This window comes from Pan troglodytes, chromosome 10 (genome assembly GCF_028858775.2).
Source record: "Pan troglodytes isolate AG18354 chromosome 10, NHGRI_mPanTro3-v2.0_pri, whole genome shotgun sequence".
NCBI lineage: Eukaryota > Metazoa > Chordata > Mammalia > Primates > Hominidae > Pan > Pan troglodytes.
The window spans coordinates 12,432,858-12,440,652 of NC_072408.2; positions in this window are offsets into that span (position 1 = coordinate 12,432,858).

Consider the following 7,795-nt stretch of genomic DNA (forward strand, 5'->3'; position numbering starts at 1 on the left):
TGGAACCAACCTAAGTGTCAATCAACCAAAGACTGGATAAAGAAAATGTAGTATATATACACCATAGAATACTACTCAGCCATAAAAAAATAAAATAAAATAAAGTGTTTTGCCGCAACTTGAATGGAGCTGGAAGCCATTATTCTAAGTGAGGTAACTCAGGAATGGAAAACCAAATACCATATGTTCTCACTTATAAGTGGAAGCTAAGCTATGGGTATGCAAAGGCATACAGAGTGGTATAATGGACATTGGAGACTCAGAAGGGGGAGGGTAGGAAGGAGAATGAGGAATAAAAAACTACATGTAGAGTAGGATATACACTACCCAGGTGATGGCTGCACTAAAATCTCAGGCCTCACCACCACACAATTCGTCTGTGTAACCAAAAACCACTTGTGCCCCTAAAGCTATTGAAATTAAAGTATATATAAAAAAGTGTTTGTTGAGAGCCTATGGGGAAGTCAGGCAATTGAACAAGACAGGTATATAATTATAGTTGCTACTCAGTGCAATGAGAGCTGTAACAGAAGAGTGTTTAAGCAGGGAAAAGGTAACGAGGCAGCACAGAGATGGAACAATAGGCTCTGCTCTGGGTGGACTGAGGAAGACTCCTAAGAGGACATGGTTGGTTTTCCATAAGGACAAGGAAGGGAAGAGAATTTCAGCACATCATGTGCAAAGGGGTAAGGTAGTTTGGCAACTTCAGGAAAATGATAGAATATGCTGTGTGTGTTGTGGGCTGTGCAGGAGTAGGTGACACAGGAGGCTGCGCTGGAGGAGTGCGCAGGGCACAACCCATAGAGCGCCTGGTGGGGCTGCCAGGGAGTTTGGACCTAAGCCTGTAGGCAACAGGGAACCTTATTCCCAGGGGAAGGGAGGTGAGATGTGTGTCTTGCCTCAGCATGTACATCAGTTTCCTAGGGCTGCCAAGACAAAATACCCCAAGCCAGGTGGCTTAAAACCATAGAAATTTATTCTCTCCCAACTCTGGAGGTCAGACATCTGAAATCAAGGTGTGTGCAGGGTTGGTTCCTTTTTGGAGGCTTTGAGGGAAAATCTGTTTCTTACCTCCCTGCTAGCTTCTGGTTTCTGACAGCAATGTTTAACATTCCTGAGCCCAGGGGAGAATACCTCATGGAAAGGGAAGCGTGCTGACAATATGATCTGGGCAAGCCAAGGATATGAGGACATATAAGGGGTAAACAAGCCAAGAAGGCCTGTCTGTTGGTCTCTGTGATTGTTCATTTTATGGGTAAACCTCACTGGGTCACAGTGTCCCCAGATATCTGGTCAAAAATGATTCTGGGTGTGACTATGAGGGTGTTTCTGGATGAGATGAGCATTTGAATTAGTGGACTGAGTAGAGCAGATTGCCCTCCCCAATGTGGGCATCCTCATCCAATCAACTGAAGGCCTGAATAGAACAAAAACGCCGACCTACTTGTGAGTAAGAGGGACCTCCTCCTGCCTGACTGCTTGAGCTGAGATGTCAGCCTTTTCCCGCCTTTGGACTCAAACTGAAGCATTGGCTCTTCCTGGTTGTTGAGCCCGGGTTTTCAGACTGGAACTTACACCATTGGCTCTTCTGACACTCCAGCTTGCCAGCTACAGATATTGGGACTTCTCAACCTCCATAACCACATGAGTAATTTCCTTATAATAAATCTCTTAACACACACATACACACACACACACCCTGTTAGTTCTGTTTCTCTAGAGAATCCTGACTAATACAGTTTTACAGAGAGAGAATAGAGAGGAAACACAGGACTTTTAAGACACAGTTGAATCCCATGAACCTCCTTGAGATTCCTTACTTTTGGGGGCGGGGAAGATTCCAGATGAGAAAGCATTTGCATCCCCACTCCATTCTCTCTGTCCAACTATCAGGCTGGACTTACTTATCCATTCCCCTATCAACTCCCTCCTTCCCCACTGCTGTCTTGCTCTGAGGATGCTGTGAGCGGATGCCGGCTCCACCAGAATCCTCAGTGGGCAGAGACAAAAGAATGTGTCCCCCCCACATCCCAAGCCACTGTCATCACCACTCTCCAAATGCTGGCCAATGGGCCATAAAGCAGCTACCGGCCCTCAGGATGAATCAAAAGGAAGGCTACTCCCTCCCTCGTGCCTGGGCGTTTGTCCTACCCCAAGTGGAGATGGCAGAATGGTTAAACCCAGCAGATTTCCTAAGACAGCAGTGCTTTAAGGTGACTTTCATGTGCCCTTTCCTTTACATTTTAATGGCACTCTAATGTTGAATTAAAATGGAATTCCTATGGAAATGTACAATGTCTAAATCAATACTTGCTGATTAGTGTCATGAGGATGAATATCAAAATATGTAATAGCAATGACGAGGCCCAAACCGGGGTGAATAAAGCCGCCTGTGTCCATTAACTCAAGCCTGACTAATGCTAAATTACGATAAAATATCTAGGAAATTCTGGCCAGAGCCACTTTAAAGCCCACAAAATGTAGCCTAATTAGCACTATGATGACAAATGCAGGAGGAATTCATTATGCCCAAAGACTCCTTGTAAAGTCCAATTTTACAAACTCTTCCTTTTTTTGCCAACACGATGCCTAGAAGGCTACGGGTGGCTTAAATACCACTAGGCAACTGCTTTTCCAGGTGCTGAGCTAAGTCAGGCTCCACGTGGGCATCAGAGAGTGAGTAACAGAGGGAGGAGGGGGTTTGTAACTCCCCTTCTCTCTTAGTCGTGGCAATCAATCTGTCTGTGCATCTCTGAATCTGTGTGTCTATATATGTATTATAGTTTAATTGTTATGAGTGCAGGCTCTCATGCCAGACATTCAGGCCTGCACTCTGCCTTTTTCTACTCAGGTAACCTTAGTAAGGTTACCCTGTACCTCAGTTTCCCCAAATGAAAAGGAGGATAACAATAATACCCTCTCATAGGGTAGGTATGAATATCAAATAAGTTATTACATTCAAAGGGTCTTCAGCAGTGCCTACACCAAGCAGCACATGGCAAGTGTCAGCTATTTTGTGTTCTATTTTTAAATCTGCTTTTTAAAAAATTTACTACAGAGGCCGTAGGCTAAAAAAGAAGGCATTTAGACAACTCTGCCCTGCCAACACTTCCCTGCTCAGAATCACACAAAACCACAGGATGTTATAGAAGAAAGAAACCTTTTAATGGAGAACATGTAATTCAACCCTTCTCATTTACAGATGAAGAATCGGAGGCCCGGGTAGGGGAGGAGACTGTCTAAGGGTCACTCAGATAGTTCTGTTCCATTTAAACATTTATCAAGTGCCTCCTGTGCCTAGACCATATGCTCATTACTAGACTACAATGATGAATTAGTCCCTGTTCTTAAGCAGCCTATCATATTGTGAGGGAGACAAACACATCCACAAAACAGGTAGATATAAAGTGGCAGGGAAAGTAAGTGAGAGAGAGAGGCAGATATTAACACTGAGAGACTGTGAGGGCAGAGGAGACCACTGAGTCCAACCTGCAGATTTGGAGGAAATGTCTCAGAGAAGATGAAGCTTGAATTTTCTTCTGGAGGAGAATGAGTTAGCCAGGCAGTCAAAGGGAAAAAGATCTCATTCGGTGCAAAAGCACAGGTGTGCAAGACAAAGGTGAGTATGGGGGAATCACCAGCAGTCTGACAACATGGGAACACATAGCACAAGAATGGGGAGTGTCAGGAGATGAGATTAGATAAGCCTTTTATGCCTTGGCAAAGAGATTGGAGTTATTTTTATAGATAACAGAGAGTCATTGAAGGTTAAGCAGGGGAGTAACATGTTTACATTTAATTGGAACATTCTGCTTTCATTTGGGGAGTGGATTTTGAAGGACTAATATGGAAAGAAGGATTTCAAAAGGTAGCTGATGTCAATGAGCTGTGTAAGACCTCATGAGGATCTGAATGAGGGCAGCTGAAGCAGAAGTGGAGAGAAGACGGACAGATTTGAAAGCCCTTTAAGAGGCAAAGTAAGCTGGACTTGATTAGATGTGGAGGATGGGGAAGAAAAAGGAGTATAGGATGATTTCAAGTTTCTCACATGGGTGACAAGATGGATGGTAGAATTATGGGTTGAGAAAGTGGGATGATAGAGGAACAAGAAACAGGATGAGAAAGTCAGGGAGAAAGGATAGTTCTGCTATGATCAGAGGCAGCTGGAGGGCAAGAGTGCTCTCCGAAAAGAGATTAGGGCTAGAGAGAATGATCTCAACATGCATGGAGTCCTTAATACAGGGAGTTAGTAAGACCTTTCAAAAAACATTTACCGGCTGGGCACGGTGGCTCACACCTGTAATCCCAGCACTTTGGGAGGCGGAGACGGGTGGATCACGAGGTCAGATCGAGACCATCCTGGCTAACACGGTGAAACCCCATCTCTACTAAAAATACAAAAAATTAGCCAGATGCGGTGGCGGGCACCTGAAGTCCCAGCCACTTGGGAGGCTGAGGCAGGAGAATGGCATGAACCCAGGAGTTGGAGCTTGCAGTGAGCCAAGATCGTGCCACTGCACTCCAGCCTGGGCGACAGAGCGAGACTCCATCTCAAAAAAAAAAAAAAAAAAAAAACATTTACCGAAAGAATAATAATGGATGAAGGCCTTATTTTTGAGGAGAGCATATTTAAGGGGGAGGTTGAGGTGTCTTCTATGAACAAAGAGAGATCACTGGAGAGGTACAAGCCAAACCAAAAGAAAAGTCCCACAGACAGCAAGTGAGTAGATATCCTTGATCACAATGTTAAATGCAGAAACGATTTCTGAGAACAAAGGGCTGACAAACATAACGGGTGTGGCAGAATGAGCCTGGCCCCATATTGACCTTGACGAGGGCCACCTAAATGGACCAGTGAGGAAGATCAGACTGAAAGTGGGTTGAGGAGTCATTAGGTTGTGAAGTGGTGGAGACAATGAGTGTAGACATCTACTCCAGAAACAAGATTTTTTTCAGGAAGATGAGAGACTGGTTGTTGGTTGGAAGAGGATTTAGAGTCAACAGAGGGGTTTTATGAAGAGGGGAGAGACTTAGGCATGTTTGTTAGCAGAGGGCAAAGAGCCAGGAGAGAATAAAAGGTTGTAGACACAGTAAAGAAGGAGGCAGTTGTTGAAATAAATTTCTACGGGAGCAGGGAAGGATGGCATCAAGAACCACAAGCATTAGGGAACTGGGAACCAAAAAGGGACACCTTGTCTACCGACCCCAAAGGTGAGAAGCTGAACATAAAGAAAGAGTTGATAAATTTGAAGGAGTGTGGTAGTGGAGGGGGTAGGAAGTTGAAGATTTTATTCTCAAGGGCTTCATTTTTTAAGAAAGTAGAATCAAGTTTGTGGTGCTGCAAGTGTGGAGTGGGGTCTAGTAATGGACTTAAGGAGAGAAGTCACTGGGTATAAAGGGATCATCAAGAAATGCAGAGAGTCCAGCTGAGGTTAGTGGCCAAGCTGGGATTCAAGCCCAGTTCTACAGATTCTCAGAGGATGACAGCTCTGTTGCAGCATTAATCTTCAGGGTTGGTGATATTTTCATACCATTGGTTTCTAGTTCCTCTATTTCTCATCAAATTCCAAAAGAAGTCATTCTGTGTCTGCACAGCTTAGGAAAAATTCCCAGAATTGTTGCTGCCTGGCTCCTTGTTTGAACTTTAGTTTATGTCAAGTAAGGCTATTTTCAACCCTGTGTAAAATGTAGATATTAAGTCTGAGAAACAGAAGCCCTCCATCGCCTCTGTGTCCCAAGACAAAATAAGCAGGCCACTCAATGTATCTGCTGCCCTGAAACCTACAACAACTCAAACTTCTTCACATCACCCGTTTTCCCCCACTCTTGCCATGGAATAGATCCCACCACGGAAAATCAGAGCCTGTATTAGGTCTCGGCAATCTGGGAGACCAGTGCACGCCAGGGCACAATGCCTGACAGTTGATTTATTAGAGGCAACCACAGAGGTTAAAGGCAACCCAAAATTCATCTGTAAGCAGAGAGCCACAATCAGTGACTTTTCTCAAAGCCAAGAGACAGCTGGTGGTCTGCTTTCTTCCCTGTGGGCTGAGATCCTGGGGACTGCAACAGTTTCCACAGCACACTGCAAGCAGAAGCAGGCAGGACACAGATGATGGTGCCCAAGTCAGGGAGTAATTTCTGGGATTGAGGGGGATGTGGTGGAAGAATAAGAGTGAGTCCCCGAGAATTACTGTGACTTAGCATTTTCCTGATGGAGAGTAGAGAGGGAGAGAAGGGTCCTAAGCCCTGGAGGTCTACAGTGGTAGCTCCCATGCCTGTCTGAGTCTACTCTAGGCTATAGGTCTTTGGTTGTATTTGTCTACTGAGTTTTGGTTGTTGCATTAGTAGGATCAGGGTGTCCCTTCATGTCACTGTTTCTGATATTTATGCCATTGTTTTCGCTGTGGAATATCCTATACCTTGCTTTGAAGTTGCAAGTTTCAAGCACTTCTTTAAAATATTCAGGGAGAAAAGGAAATGCGTAAAACATTTTTTTAAAAAGGCATATTGGGGTCAGGTGCAGTGGCTCACACCTGTAATCTCAGCATTTTGGAAGGCTGAGGTGGAAGGATTACTTGAGTCAATCTGGGCAGCATAACAAGACCCCTTCTCTACAAAAACATCAGCTGGGTTCCGTGTTGTGTGCCTGTGGTCCCAGCTGCTTGGGAGGCTGAGACAAGAAGGTCGCTTGAGCCCAGGAGTTCAAGGTTACAGTGAGCTATGATGGTGCCACTGCACTCCAGCCTGATGACAGAGTGAGACCCTGTCTCTAAAACTTTTTTTTTAAATAAATAAAGAAAGAAAAGGGATATTGTGGGAATGGGAAGTATTTCAAGGTTTTTTTTTTCTTTTTTATGTAACAAACTGTCCCAAAATATATTGGCTTAATATAACAACCATTTAATTTGCTCATGATTTTGCAGATCTGCAGTTGGGACAAGGCTCAGCCAGAATGTTCTAACTCTGTCCAGTGTGGTGTGGACTGGGCGTCACCGGGATTAGAGGATCCAAGATGTCCTTAGTCACATATGTGAGCACATGATGCTGGCAGTCTGCCAGGACATCTTTATGCTCTTCCACTCAGTCTCTCTTCCCAGTAGATTAGGCTGGACTTCCCCACTTGGCAGTCGAGGTTCCGAAAGTACAAAAGTGAAAGCTGTCAGACCTCATAAGCTCTAGGTATAGAAGTCACATGGCACAATTTCCACCATATTCTATCAGTCAAAACAACAACTAGACTGGCCCAGATTCAAGGGGGAGAGGAAAGAGACCTCACCTACTGATGGGACTTCTGGCAGGTCCAAATGTGGATGAGACTCCTATAGAGATCTGTGAACTAAAAGGACAAATTGCCTGCCCACCACACACAACATGCAAGGGTATGACACGAACACTCCCTTCAAGGGGATGTTGAGAAGCACAAAGCATTCGCTGATTCAGAGCAATCCTGAAATCCAGGCCTATACTGTCAGCTCCCTTGACTCCAGGATCAATCAACATTCCTTAATTAGAGTCCATTTCTGCTCTCTGGAAATGGTTCCCCAATTTATTGTTTTCCTCAGGTCTTAGATCTGCTCTCTGGACTTTGCTCTTTGAAATACTTTTCATTTTCTATAAGAAATGGACTGTGTCCTCAGCGGAGCAGCTTTCTTAGCCTGCTTTCTTCCCAAAGAAAGTTGGAGGCCCAGAGACCTCTTTATTTTTGATGGCCTCTGTCCTAAAATACAAACTAGTGGGGCTTTCTTGAATACACTTCTCTTAAAAACTTCATAGATTTTTCCGTGAATCTTAC